The sequence below is a fragment of the Phoca vitulina genome, unplaced genomic scaffold (genome assembly GCF_004348235.1).
Source record: "Phoca vitulina isolate PV1807 unplaced genomic scaffold, GSC_HSeal_1.0 scaffold5, whole genome shotgun sequence".
NCBI classification, from domain to species: Eukaryota; Metazoa; Chordata; class Mammalia; order Carnivora; family Phocidae; genus Phoca; species Phoca vitulina.
In genome coordinates, this window is record NW_022589708.1 from 70,603,264 (window position 1) to 70,616,087 (window position 12,824).

The window sequence follows — 12,824 nt, forward strand, 5'->3', positions numbered from 1 at the left end:
ATTAACCCTAGAATTTGCTCCTGGCTCCTGTTTAGGCCTCAGCCTCTTCCTGACATCCTTTTCCTCTGTGCATGGCTGTCGATGCTCATCCGGGAGCAGGAAATGATTGCATGCTTTGTGCTTTTCTGCAGTTAGTCTTCTAAAGAGAAAAACAAAACAAGGCAAGAAAGCAAGCTGGACGTTTAGAGAGATTCTGAAAGCATTTCAAGACTAGCTGTTAACCGAGGCAAGAAAGGAAAGGTGGAGGCTGGCCATTCAGATTCCCCAGAATGGGGAGAGGTGGGAATTCATCTCCGGCTGGCCTATGTGTATCGTGCACTTCAAAGTGACTTTACAGGTTGATTTGGAGATTCCAACCCAGGAGCAAACAGAATACCTTGCAAACTCTCGCCTGTACGATACATTTTTTGCAAAGAGAACACCGCTCTGGGAGAATTTGGGAGAGTAGGCAGAGGGGACAGGGCCACCCACGAATCACGCACCATCCACATCAAGTCATGGCCTTTTTTTTTTCTCCTAGAGAATCAGCTGTTAAACATTCACCAGCACACTGCTGTGTATAAACAAGATCCAAGAGGAACCAGTTAACCTACTAGAGTGAATAAAGAGTTTGGCACAAAACTGTGGGCAGATAAGTAGATAAGGTTAATTGTATTATGTATCCCTTCATTAATGAAAGCCTGGTAGGAACGCTACCGAATGTGACTCAGCAAATTAGCGCCATTTACTGCACAGCCTTCGAAGCCATAGAATTGGCTTTTATTATTCTTTCTTTCCTTTTGTTTTTTTTTCCCCCCTAAAATGGAGGCCTCCAGTTGCAGAACTCCCCGTTTACAGCTTACACATGCCTGATGGGCATGAAAAGTCCAGTGAAGAGTCCGGTGTAAGAACTCAGGGTTTTGCCTGCAGCTGGTGGCTGCAGCTGCTGCAGTGGAGGTCAAGGTTGAGCAGGGAGGTCCTAGAAGTGTCGGCTGAGGTCTGGTGTTTGTAACTCACACGGCTGAGGTCTGGTGTTAGTAACTCAAAGCTGGATTCCCATCCCTCTCCTTTACACCTTATAACAATTTTCCTTCAGTAATCCCGCGTCCCAGAAGTGCTGTTGAGGCCGGAGGGCGGTGAGTGTAGTTTAACTTCACGGTGTGCTTGAGAGATGGGGTCGTTATGGAGTTTGGGGATCGTTCTCCATGCATTCCAGAAACTGCAAGCCTTGAGGTCCACTCCACCGGTCGACCAGCTTTTTCAGCTGAGAGACTATGGTCCGGCTTCCCAAAGTCCTGTGTCCATAGAATCCAGCCAGGTGCGACCCATAGTGTCCATTCCGGTAATTTCAAAGGTGCAACAACATTGTGTAATGGAAAAGATGGGGTACGGAGTTTGGAGTCAGAAGACTAAGGTTCAAGGCAAACTAATCTCTGGTGCCGAGATCAGAAAGCCGTTGAGGGTTTTCTGGGAAAGGGCCTGAGGGGATTTTCTGGGTGATAGGAATGTTTTGTTTTGTTTCAAGGTAGGCTCCACACCCAGCCCAGAGCCCAAAGTGGGGCTTGAAGCTGAACTCACGACCCTGAGCTGAAATCAACAGTCGGACGCTTAACCAACTGAGCCACTCAGGCGCCCGTGGAGATGTTCTGTATCCTTTTTGGGAGGTGTTACACATGCATATACATTTGTCAAAATTCAGCAAACGACAATGATGATCTGCACATTTTGTTGAATGTAAATTATACAGCAGTTTTTAAAAAGGGCAGGTTCAAGTGCTGTCCGTCTCCCTTACTGTATAGACAAGTCCATCTCTCTGAGCCCTGGTTTCCTCCCTGAAAAATGGAAGGACCACTTATACCTGCACCATGGGTGATCGCATATATTATTAGGTGAGACTACGTGAGTTAAAAGTGCTCTGTAGGGCGCCTGGGTGGCTCAGTTGATTAAGCAACTGCCTTCGGCTCAGGTCATGATCCTGGAGTCCCGGGATCGAGTCCCACATCGGGCTCCCTGCTCAGCGGGGAGTCTGCTTCTCCCTCTGATCCTCCCCCTCTCATGCTCTCTGTCTCCCATTCTCTCTCTCAGATAAATAAATAAAATCTTTAAAAAAAAAAAAAAGTGCTCTGTAAATGATGAAAAGCCCTGTACATAGTGACTCCCGTTGTTCTGCTTTTCCTCCAGCTGCCTTCTAGAGCAGATTATTGAGCTGGTACAAATCTGTGGGCTCTGCCCTGCAACTTCCCTTGGAGATTAGTGTTTATCTATTTTAAGGAGACTCTTTAGGTATCAAAATGCTGCAGAAAAGCAAATGGAATATGGATTTGCTGGAGACAGGAGGGCGGGCAGCAAAGGGAACAGCTGGGGAGAAAGCCATCCGTCCAGCTGGGCAGCAGGGCCAGCCGGGTGCCGAGAGGGAGTCGCTGAATGCCTGCGAGAGAGAGAGAATGAGAGAGAGAGAGAGAGTCGTGACCAGGAAAAGCAGCGTGAGTAAAAAAAAAAATCACATCTTGCCAAACAAACTGGGTCACATTCGTGATGGAGTTAGTCACTGAGCAGAGCCGGGAGAGCGTTTTCAGGGGGAAAAAGCACGGTTGGGGGACCATGGTGACTCAGCTGAAGAGGCAAAGGCCACTTGGGCCTCCTGGCCTGGTGGGGTAGTTAAGCGAGAGGGTCCTTCTGTGGCTCCTGCAGTATTTTGGGTTTGAACTCGATCTTGACTCCTAAAGGCAATCACAAACAACCTTTACATTGGAATCAAGAGCACAGCACACATTTTAAAATGGAAGAATCTTAGCGAGAAGCCAAGTTAAACTGGGACCGGAAGAGCGGGGAGGCCATTGCGGAGCTCACCCCCGGAATTCGAGTGGGAGGTGACAACTGCCTGAGTACAACCGAGCTCCTGAGTGATTACCCTGGCAAAGTCTTTCAATGTAGCAACTTTAAAGTCAGAGCAAAGAGCAAATGCCCTTTGGCAACAAAAACCTATAAGATGATTGAACAATGCCGAGATCAAATTTAAAATTGTTGGCTACTAAAATAAAGTTAAAAGAGGGAAAGATGTAGCAGGAAGAAACAATCTACAAGACAAATCTGATGTGTGAAATTTTGATTTTATCCTCATTATAAAAATTTTGGTGCTTTCTGCTAGATGGTTCTGCCAGGAAATGTGATATGTTGAAAAAGAAGAGGAAATGTACTCTAGATGCTGAGGCTATAAAAGGCTGTTTAAAGTGACAGGAATGAGTCGAGGTTCTCCCCATGACCGAGGTTATAAAATTAGGATCTTAAAACTACCAAATCTGGGTGAGAAAAAAAAAACTCCAGTAAAAGCCATATCTAAATTTATCTTAATATAACTTACATTTTCCCACAGTGTTTGTCTTTTCTCTGGGCATGTCGGATTCCTTATGCTGTTAATTCCCTCCCGAAGAGCAGTCTCTGTTGGAGCGTGGTGGGGAGCTGGGGTGAGGAGGCACAGTGAGAAAGCAAGGGGGGTCTTTCCTACAACCTCTGAATCGGAAAGAGGGTGCGGTGAGACGTGGACGCTAGCATGTGGGGCACATCACCGTGTTGATGCCTGGTGCTCAGGATACTGATGGAAACCTAGCTGGGAGCAGCCTTCCCCACCCAGGTCTTTGTCTTACTGGTAATCTGATGCCTTCAACCTGCACCTCAACACTCGGTGATTCCATTTTTCCTTTTCTACCTGTACCACGCTGTTAATGAGTACGTGGGGTCTAGGACCTCCTGCAGCCTGGGGCTGGCTCCATGAGCTTCTTTACCCCTTTTGTCCCACATCTTCAGGAACAGTTGGACACACACCTTCTCCCCCCAGTCACTCACTCATGGGCTGTGAATCCTAAGGGAATCTCTTCTCTCTCCCTGGCTTCAGAGGGAGATTTGGGTTTGAACCTCAGGGCCGTGACTTATTGGCCATCTGGGAAACCTCTGTGAATGCTGAGTTTCCTGAGAGGTGGCACGGAGTGAGTGGCCAATACACAGGGGCTATAAATAGCTGCTTCACATTTTTGCCAAAGACTGGACCGGACGGACCTCGATGGTAAAATAACCAAATCAACATGCAGTCGGTTATCTTTTGATATAAGGGAACAAATAAGAGAGATCAGAGGATCCTCAAAGGCTGTTTTTGTCCCAAAGCGACTTTCCAAGGACAAAACTAGCAGCCCTCTGTGATAGTGTGATCTAAAAAGAAATGTCTTCATGCCTGGTTCTTCGTACAAGATCTTCTTAAACCCTTGGAATTTCTTGAATGATAGGAGAGGAGTTTCTTTTGTTATTCATAACAAGCCCCTTTCGACCACACCTGAGCTTATGCTAAAGAAGTGACTTCATTGCTTCAGGCTGGGAGCTGTTTGCCCAAGGAACCAGCTCTGTGATAAGAGGGTTAGAACTTTCAGCTCAATCCCCTGACCTGGGAGGGGAGAGGGACTAGAGATGGAAGTAATCACCAATGGCCAATGATTTAATCAATCATCCTTATGTAATGCAACCTCCATAAATGATGGAGTTCGGAGAGCTTACTGATCAGTGAACACCTCAAGGTGTGGGAGGGGGGCCTGCCCAGAGAGGTATGGAAGCTCCACAGCCCTGCCCTCCCTCCACCCAATACCCTGCTCTATGAATCTCTTCCATTTGACCGTTCATTTGTATCCTTTATAATGCCCTTCACAATAAACCGTCTCCCTGAGTTCTGTGAGCTGTTATAGAAAATTCTCGAACCTGAGGAGGGAGTCGCGGGAACCCCCAACTTTACAGCCGCTGGGAGGCCCCCAGGACATGCAATTGGTAGCTGACATGGGGGCAGCTTTTTGGGACTGAAACCTTAAGTTGGGGGCTCCGTATTAATTCTGGAGATACGGTGTCAGAATTAAATTATAGAACACTTAATTGGTGTCCAGAGAGTTGGAGAACTGTTTGGTGTGGGGGGAAAAAAACGCACTCATTTGGTGTCAGGGTGTCCTGAATAGAAACAGCCTATGAAACAGATTTAGGAGTGTCGCCCACAGTGAGGCCCCCACCGGAACTGGGGCAGGACAAGGTAATCTGATGGTGTCAGAGTTCTTCGGCGGTAAGCAATCAGAAAGATTCTGATGCACTTAATTGGAAAGGACTTTGGAAAGGTCTAGAGTAGTGGTTGTTGGGAGGCTGAAGAGCCAGGCCTCAGGAAGAAGGAAGGCTGTTAGCAGGAATGAATGTTCCCCCATCAGAACTTCTAAGTTGCAGTGTTTTCTGTTATTCTCTCAAAGGCTCCAAACCCTAGGAACGGGTCTCAGTGGCCCAGATTGGGTTCTATGCGCCAGTATCCTCCTAGTAGGAAGGGTGGGGGGAGAATCCTTGACTGACAGGCCCTCAGGACTTCTCAGAATGGGGGAAGGGTTAATTCCTTAATGGGAAATCAGCATCCTTTTACCCCCAGAAGTGGAAAGGCATGTATGACAGGCCAAAGCAAAGATCCCTGGCATGCTGATTTTAGGCTCCACTGTTAAAGTGTAGAAAAACAAGGAAATGATTCCATCGTACCCTTCCCTGGCCAGGATCAGGCCCAGGTCTGGGAAGCACACTGTCGGAGGCCTTTGACTGCTTGGGAGGTGTTCAAAAAGAGCAATTAAGACAGTGAACATCTGGAAAACATGACACATAAGAAATGGTTGGAAGACGAGGGGAAGGAACCCAAAGAAGAGAAGACGGAGTGCACCTCTGCTGACTGTTCTCCGATATCTGAGGTCTGGAACGTAGAAGAAGAAAAATTTTGTATTTGGTGGCTCCAAAAGGAAGAACTAAAACCAATAAAGGAACAGATTTCAGTTCTGTGTCTACAGGAAAGAGCTTTCCAAAAAATCAACTGCTGGAAATTAAATGAGTGGATGTAAGGCAGGGAACTTGCCATCCCTGAGAAACCTTGGTTCTTCAATTAGCAAGAGCAGTAATTACACTCCTTGCATCGCATTACAGCACACCAGTGGGTCATGGCCCAGCTTTTGAGCACCCCGACCTAAGGCTGTCAACGGAACAGTACTCTCTGGCCACCTCTGCTAAAGAGCGCTTTTCCACATGTGGAGTTCTGGATGTGCCCAATGGGAGTGAGGATGGATAAAAAGGACAAGAAGGAGCTCCTCCAAGTATCCTTTCTAACCACTTGCTCAGGGCCACAGGGTACAAAGATACCACAGGGAGCCCTTCATTTAGAGCATTGCTCCACTCAAGGACCTCATTTGCCATGTGTTGCATTAATGTGCATCCTTCATGCATCTCCCAGTGCCAACATCAAGCCAACATCTTGCTTTACCATCGAACAGTATGCAGCAAAATTAGGTCACGTCTCTTGGGCAATTCCTATTACTAGAGAGCTACCATATTGGTGTTGGAAGGAATTTTGTGGTCAATGAGTTTACAATGCTTGGAAATATCCAGTGGTGTTCTTGACAAGCTGATGTGTAACCTGGCCTTGATTTTTTTTGGACACTCACAACCTCCTAAAGTAGCACACAGCACTTTGGGCAGTTTCGGTTGACAAAATCCCTTCTTACTTTGGGGTAAAATCAGCCCTCTGTCTGGCTATATCTATCAAAATTGAAAACGCACGGAGCCTTTGACCAGCCATTCCATGGTTAACAATTTATTCTACAGATACAGTCCGCACAGGCTCAAAGACACGTGTGCAAAGGTATTCATTACAGCAAAGGGCTGGATATCATTTAAATGTTTAACCAGGGGACTGATTAAACAACTTATGGAGTATCTGTTCAGTGGAATATCAGGCAGCTGTTAAAAAAAATCAACTATTTTCATGTACTGACAGGGAAGTCTTTACATTGGTTCTTCTGCCCCTGGCCATGTTGATTTGTGAGAAAAAGAAAGTGGTTCAATAATACATGTCACATTTATATAATCAAAAAGAAAGATACACATGAATATATGTTTAGGTTTTATCTGGAAAGATACTGGCAACTGTGCTTGCCTCTGGGAAAGAAAACTATGAGACTGGGTATCGGGTAGACAGGAGAATTTTATGTGCATATGTATATGAATATATATCTAGGTATGTTTATATGTATATGTACATCTCTGTTGCTGTCTCTCTCTACCCAACCCCCTTTCTCTTTTGGAATCTTTTACCCTGTAAATAACTTAAAAAACATCTTTAAGGGGTGCCTGTGTGGCTCAGTCAGTTAAGTGGCTGCCTTCAGCTCAGGTCATGATCCCAGGGTCCTGGGATCGAGCCCTGTGTCGGGCTCCCTGCTCAGCAGAGAGCCTGCTTCTCCCTCTGCCTGCTTCTCCCTCTGCCTGCCTCTCTGCCTACTTGTGCTCTCTCTTTATCTCTCTGTCAAATAAATAAATAAAATCTTTAAGAAAAAAAAACCGTCTTTAAAAATATGTCTTCTTAGGCAACAAAAAACAAAAAGCGACAAATGAGATTACATTAAGCTTAAAAAACTTCTATGCATCAAAGGAAACAATCAACAGAGTGAAAAAGCAACCTGTGGAATGGGAGAGAATATTGGCAAATCATATATGTGATAAGAGGCTAATAACCAGAACATATAAAGGAACTTCTATAAATCAACAACAAAAAACCCAAATAACCCAATTAAAAAATGGGCAAAGGACCTGAATAGGCTATTCTCCAAAGAAGATATTCAGATGGCAACAAGCATATAAAAACATGCTCAATATCACTAATCATCAGAAATATGTAAATCAAAATTACCATGAGGTATCACCTCATGCCCATTAGGATGACCACTATCAAAAGAAAAGAAAACAACAATTGTTGGCAAGGATGCAGAAAAATTGGAACCCTCATGCACTGTTGGTACGAATGTAAAATGGTGCAGCCATATGGAAAACAGTATGGAAGTTCCTAAAAAAATTAAAAATAAAATTACCATATGATCTAGCAATCCCACTTCTGGGTATATATCCAAAAGAATTCAAAGCAGGATTTCAGAGAGATAGTTGTACATTTATGTTCATTAGACCATCATTCACAATAACTGACATGTGGAAATGACCCACATGTCAATGAACAAATGAAATAAATAAAATGTGGTATATACATACAATGAAATATTATGCAGCCTTAAAAAAGAAGGAAATTCTGTCACATGCTACAACATGGATGGAAGTGAAGCACATTATGCTTAGTGAAAGAAGTTAGTCACAAAAGGACAGGTATGGTATGATTCCCCTCACATGAGGTGTCTAAAAGAGTTAAAATGATAGAAAGTAAAAAGGTGGTTGCCAAGGGCTGGGGGGCAGGGGAAATTCGTGTTTATTTATTTTTTGTAAAGATTGTATTTATTTTATTTGAGAGAGAGAGCGAGCGTGAGCAAGAGAGCGAGCACAAGCAGGGGAGAGAGGCAGAGGGAGAAGCAGACTCCCCGCTGAGCAAGGAGCCTGATGCGGGACTCGATCCCAGGACCCTGAGATCCTGACCTGAGCCGAAGGCTTAACCGACTGAGCCACCCAGGCGCCCCAGAAATTCGTGTTTAATGGGTATAGAGTTTCAGTTCTGCAAGATGAAAAAGCTCTAGAGATCTGTCGTGTAACGATGTGAATATATTTGACAGTACTGAATTGTACACTTAAAAATGATTAAGATGGCTTAACAAAAAAACTGACCTCTTAAATCCTAGCACAGGGCCCACCCGGTTCTACCTCTTAAAGCTGTACAAAATACTTTAATCTTTTTTCTACTACGGCAGGCCTTTCCAGACTTCTCCCAGGGCTTCTTAACCTAATGGCCTCTCCTCTAGGTTAAACATGTGCTTCTTTACACCAGTTCTGTCCCTGGTCATCTGGTCTTAACCCCTCCTCCGGCCCAGAACCCCCAGCTGAGCTGCAGCAGGATGGTGGGATCCTTGACACAATGGCTGTACACTTGGGAAAAAGGCCTCACAGACACGCACCCCTGCCCCGGGGAGACCCTGTTCTGAGCACCCAGTGGGAGCATAGTGGTGATCTGGTGAGGATATCTCAGAGTGGGGTATCTGGGGAGGGAAGGACCTCACGTGGGGTGTGGACCAGGGGGAACCGAGGCTGGGTGTGCAGAGGCAAGCTTTGCTACGTGTGTGGCACCCTGTGTGCCCTATACACGGTCATGAATTTGCTGGAATAAAATAGAAAAACCAGTATCGCTTAAATTCACATGGCTCCTTTATATACTTTTTAAAGCATTTTGCAGCTGGATTAAATTTGCTACTCACGCCAACTCCTTGAGGTAGGCAGTCAGTAAGTATTTTTCTCATTTCAAGAAGAGATGACAGCCGGAGGGATTAAGGACTTACTCTGTGTCCTTCCTGGGCTGACCCTTTCCACTCTACAGCCTGCCTTTGATTTCATGTAAAAACAAACAAAACAAGCAAAACAGAAACAAAAGCCAAAAAGACCATTTGCTCAATTGTCCCGAGTCTTACAATTTTGAAAGATGAAAATGTTTTCAGCAGAGGTAGATGCAATAGACCGAACTGCTTGCAGATCATGATGCAGACCCATGAGTGCCAAAGGCTGTTTGTGGGGCGCCCTTGCGCTAGGGCCCTCACTGAGCGGGGAGAGCCCTGGGCTTCTTCTTTGACTGCATTGGTGACACCGGAACCTGCCTCCACCAAAGGGTAAGAGACCGGTTCAACTTCCTACTCTGGGGAAACAGAAATCCCCTCCCCATGGCTATACAAGGGGAACCAGAATATCCTTAGAGCCCAGGTCTGTGGCCGGGGCCCTACCCAGGGCCCACGGGATCCCTCTCCTGCAGGGGCTGGAAAGCCAGAACGGTGGGAAGGCAGAGGGAAAGAGGGCCTCTGGCAGCCAGGATTAGAGAATGTGGGTATCCAGAAGCCTCCAGCAAGCGGGGGGTGTGCACATCATCCAGGCCCTGGCTGTTTCTCCCGGTCAGCACATGGCCCCGAGGCTGCACGTCTGCCTATAATAACTTTATTTTCCCCTTTTAGGATGCTCTCGCTGGCCATTTTAACCTAATTTCATCAGGATAAACAAGTTAGGGAAGTAAAAGGAAGAGGCACAGAGGAAAATTTCCTTGCAGTCTGGAGCACCAGGGTCCCCAAGGGAATGAGAAAAGGGCTTCTCTTCTCGCACATAGAAAAAAGACATTCTGCTGCCAGAGACACTCCCTTCGTGTTCTAAACTGGCAAACTCTGGGCGAGGGAGAGGAAGGTGGAGGGGTTTCTGCAGGAAGTCTGCTTTCTGGCCTCTCGCTGATAGATCCAGGGGCAGGGAGTGATATTTAAAATAGTTAACAAGCGGGCCTGACCAATCAGAGCCTGACTTCCAGAGCCAGCTCCTGGGGGCCCCCTGCTGGGCCGTAGGTTCCAATTCGGCTGCAGGACGGTGGGGAGGTGGGGTGGGGGGACCCCGGGGAGGGGCCGGGGCTGTGGCTGTTTACCCACCAGTGCGGAATTGTTCCCACCCGCACTCGCGGCGCGGCGGGGGCAGCTCGGAGCGGGCGGGGTGGGGGGTGCGATCGTGGTTGGGGGGGGGGCTCGGAGCCGGTGGTCCCGAGCGCCTCTCCCACCGCCCTGCGCCCCCTAAGTGTTTATTCCCAAGGGCAGCCCCCCGGGGCAGAACTGTGGGTGTGTGTTCTCCCTCGTGCAGAGTTCCCGTGGTGCCCGACCGGCCTGGGGGTGCAGCTGGGCGCCCCTCTGCCCGAAGACATGCCCGCGTAGGTCTGACACCCGTAGCGCGAGCGGATCTCGCTTTCCCAGGACGGGTCCTTCTTTCTCTGGCTTTCTCACCCTCTCCTGCCAGGGGGCCAAGCAGCTGGAACGCGCCGGCGGAACGGATGCCTCAGCTCCTCGGGAATCCAGGGCTCTTCCTCTGTAAAGAGGGGGAGGGGGGCTGGGCTTCCAGAACCACTGACAGATGTCTGTGGGAAAGGGCTTCCACACCTGCCAAAACCGCCAGCTTCCTTTCTCCTTCTCGAGGGCTCGGGGTAACACGAGGGCGTTTGAAAAATGTGTCGTGTGCGCCGCGGTTTCCACTTTCTCCCCCGCCCCGGGGCCAGCTAGCTCATCTCCTGAGAGTGGAAAATCCGGCGGCCGAAGTTTCCTACGACCGGAGGCCAGAGGTGGCCCGAGAAGCACGGTGCGCGCCCCCCAGGAGCCCGGCCGCTGAGGACCAGCCCGGATCACAGCACGGGATGGCTTAGACCCCTTGTCCTGAAAGGGAGACCGTAAAGATCCCTCTGGATTGTCACAGTCTGGAAAACTTCTGCCCCAGGGAGGCTTGAAATGGAAAGCTTCGTTTTATTACTTTTATTTCTGTACATATTATCTTCATTTTCAATACGTATGTATATATATGTATAGTTTACAAATTCACATGTTCACAAGACTTCAAAAGAAATCAGGAGACAGTAGCCTCCTGGCCTGTCCATTCTTATCTCCCTTTATTGATTGCGGGAGCCACCAGCTATCTATGGATTTTAGTTGTACTTCGGGTACTTGCAGCCATTATTCCGGATAATATGCTTATAAAGCTGTATCTTTGTTAGTTTTAGAACTCATTACTGACATTGCTGTGGAAGACGAGGGTTTCGCTTTTTCCTTCTCCCCCCCAGACACAGGTACTCACACTCCTCCACTTCCCGACACAAGTCCTATATTTCTTCCCATCTTCGCTGCCATCCATTATACGGTGTAGCATTATTTATGAGTCACTACAAAAGAACGAAAGTGCTTTCAATTACACTATGATCCAACACTTTCTTATCACGTTAGCCACGAGATTCAGTTTGATTTCCAAGGTGTTAAAATGTGAAAAATATGTGCCTCGTGGAATATTATGAATTAGGGAGATATCGCAGTGTCTGATTAAATCACCGATCAGTATTTGCATTATTTTAACGAGGTGAATATCGTTCACAATGTACTATAATTACGTGTCTGCTCTTGTACATCTTTGCCCCCCCCCTTGGAGCCAATGATTGTCTTGTCTGTTTAATTGTGTAGTGTTGGAGGGGGTATTTATGAGTAATTGACCCCCCCAGCTCTCCCCAGTGTGGTGGACACATTGGTGATCTCTCCGAGAGGACATCCTCCTGGAGCTGTCTTCCTACTGCAAACTCAGCGCTGGTTCCTCCTGGGCCCACTGTACTTAGCAATCTCAGAGCCTCCCTTCAGCATCATCCTGAGATTTCTCTTGCCTTCTTTTCTATGTTGCATCCCCTATTCTCTGGAGCTCCTGTCTTCTTTCTTGGTCAGTTCTTTGTTGGAGCACATCTTCCAATAGCTTCCTGAGAAAGGCCTGTGGCAGATAAATGTTTCGAGACCTTGTAAATGTCTTTATGCTACTCTTGCACTTGACAGCTTGTCTGGATATATTACTCGACCTTGGAAAGAATTTTTCTTCATATTAGAGGCTTCTCTCCAATGTCAGGCCATCTACTGCTGGCACTAAAGGGATGTGTGCAAGGGTGAAGCTTGTTGACCAGTGGGCTCCCTGTCCATGCTTCTGCAGTGATCTGGATGTTTCATGGGGGGAATCCTGCTGGGTCAGTGTCTGGAAGTCTTTTTCCTTGGAATGGTCCGCTTCCCTAGAACTGAATCGTCCGTTCTTCTGCCCGTGGGGTATAAGCCTCATTGCCAGTGTTCTGGGAGCCAAGAGGGTGAAGGGGACTGTGGGATCTTGCAATCCAAAATGCAGACTCATTGAATCCCGTTTCAGCCATGTGTCACATGCTAGCTCTCAGTTGGGCTCACTGTCCAGATGATCTCTGATCTACCCTTTTCTCCCAGGGCCGGGCAGGGCAGTGACCTGGCCCCACAGGCGGAGGAAGATATGTGGGGAGTCTCATTGCTCCTTGCGCAAAT